Source organism: Gavialis gangeticus, unplaced genomic scaffold (genome assembly GCF_001723915.1).
Source record: "Gavialis gangeticus isolate Ggan-Ray unplaced genomic scaffold, GavGan_comp1, whole genome shotgun sequence".
NCBI lineage: Eukaryota > Metazoa > Chordata > Crocodylia > Gavialidae > Gavialis > Gavialis gangeticus.
The window spans coordinates 26,291,995-26,294,605 of record NW_017728993.1 but is presented as its reverse complement, the minus strand read 5'-3'; positions in this window follow the sequence as shown (position 1 = coordinate 26,294,605).

The following is a 2,611-nucleotide window of genomic DNA, read 5'->3' as shown; positions in this document are numbered from 1 at the left end:
ATGAGGGTCGAGTGGGTAGAGCCAGGGGCAGGGGTGGAAGCTCTGAAAGCCCTGCCATGGCAGGAGAATCCCCTTGGCTGTTAGCATTACCGGGCTCCTGACACACGGGTGCAGTGCCAGCACCCGGGGGGTGTTCAGGCCGGTCTGTTTGCACGTTCCCCAGCAGACGCTATGACCCGCCTTGCCGTGAGCAGCCCGGCGCTAGGCCAGACCCTCCCAGTCTGGGGGGGGGTTGCTTCACAGGGGGGTCCCTAGACCTGCCAAAGGAGGCAACTTGATTCCCCTCTGCAGCCAGAGGTCCCGAAGCAGCCCCCTGCCCCCGGCATCCCACCCCTTGTGTTTCTGAGTCCCCCCAGGCAGCTGCAGCTGCGATTCCCTGGACGTGGCGGCTCTGGGTCAAGCCACACCTGCGTGCTTACGGGACAGCGCTGGCTCTGCTGCAGCAAGGCCAGGGCGATCCCTTGGCTCTGCCAGGACAGCCAGGTCCACGCCAGCCTGGACCCCCTGGGCACGGGGGTTTGGGACGTGTCTGCCTTAACTGCAGGGGCCAGAGGGCTGTGGGACCCGCGCGGAGCTGGTCGGAGACGTGGACGGGATGTGGTTTGGCCATGGGTTTGATTCTGGGGCTGGTCGGTAGTAACTGGTCAGTCCTTCGGGGCTGGAGCTGATACGGACCGAGCCTTTTAGTGCTGGAGGCTGCAGAGGAGAGAGGAACAGGGGCAAACCCCACTCAGCCCATCACTTACCCTCCAGTGCAGGAGGGTAACACAGTCCTGGACAACATGGCTGCAGGACACGGCAACTTTTATCATCTTACCTGCCGGGCTAAATGCAGCAAATGCAGGAAGCGCGGCCCCATGGGTGTCAATCATGCCAATGCCGTGCATGTCTGTAGCAGCGTGGGCGCAGGAAGCCCAGGGGCAGGCTGGTTTGGGTCACAGCTGGTGGCTGTAAGGGCTGATTGCAGCCTGCCTAGGCAATGGGGCCAGCGGAGAGGGATAATTAGCAGGCAGGAAGATACAAGGCTCCCAGGAAAGGGCTGGAGTGAGGATTTTAGGGAGAGGAGTTAAAGACAAGCAGACAGATGAGAGGAGCTGGAGACAGGCGAACAGTTGGGAGCTAAGAGCCTGAGAGAGGAGAGCCGGTGGGGGAGCTCCTGGTGCAACCGTGCAGGGGTTTTATCCTGAGAGGTGTCCTGAGGCCATGAAGGGGACAGCGAGATACGGAGATGGCAAGTGTGGGCATTGCGGGAGTACATGGACCGGAGACCTGGAGGTCTGAGAGATCGTGCATTGCTCCGTGGTTTACAGCGTGTTGATCGTGTCCCGCCCGAGGGAGCTAATAAACCCCGAACCTGCTACGTCCGCCAGTCGCGCTGCCCACGAGGGCTCGTGCAGCATCGGCCACTGAGGGCGGGGAGCCAGCGCGGCCCATCTGCACGGGGCACAGTCGGTACAAGTGGTGACCGTGACCAGGATAGCAGGGCTGCAAGGGAGCTTGTGAGGTCCCATCGAGTCCAGCCCCCTGCTCGAGGCAGGATTAGCCCTAACTAACCCATCCCAGCCATGGGTCTGTCCAGCCTCTGGGGGAAGTCCCTCCTCATCTCCAGCCTCAGTTTCCCCTGCTGCAGCTTGAGGCCATTGCTCCTAGTCCTGTACCCTGCAGCCCATCTCCATCCTCTCTGCCATCACCCTTCAGGGGTTGGAAACCTGTTATCAAACCCCCCTCGGTCTTTCTCCCAGAGCCTCGAGTCTAACGAGCACGAGCGCCTCCGGGCCCAACCCTCGCATGTACAGAGGGCGCAAGGGTGCAAAGCCGCCTGCCCCCGGGACGTCCCCCAGCTCAGCCAGGCCTGCACGGACCCTCTTTACCGGGCCCAGATGCAACGGGGAGCATGACCGGGTGACACGGGAATGCCAGGGAAGGGGTTCGGGGCTGGGCAGCATCTGGCGCAGCGCCCCGTCTGCGCCCGGGTCCCCCCAACGGGACGCTAATATTTTATTTAAAGCGCGGGCGTGGGGCGGGGGCCGTGATGTATCGAACGTATTGAGCAAATGCTAATGTGTAATAGCGCGCGTCAGGGGGCTCGTCCATCACCCCCGCCGCCTTCTGGGGGGATCCATATCTAATTAACAGTAATGAATGAGGGAACCGGGCCAGCGACAGTGCGCCAGGTTGTTATGGAAATGAGGCAATCCCATTAGGCAAAACACTTAATTAAACAAAACCTCCTGGAAGGGAGGTGCTGGCTGGACCCTGGGCCGGGTCCTGGGGAGCCGTGCTCTTGGGCCGCCCCATCTTGGTTGTCCCCATGTCGAGGGGACGGGGGACTCGCGTCCTCCTCTGGGCCAAAGGCCGCAGCCCCCGGAGAGACTGGGCAGCTTGTCGCCGTGTCCGGAGCTGGCTGGGTTGTGCAGCCCCTGGCGCCGAGGCTCGGCCCTTAACTGCAGCCTGATTGGCACCAAGACTGGGAGCTCGGCCCTCACGTGCCTGTGGAAACCGCATCACTACGCGTGTGTGTGTGTGTGTGTGCGCGACCTTGTACACCACCACTACACAGGTGTGCATGCATGCCCCTGTACACCACACTGGGGGGGGGGGGGGAGAGAAA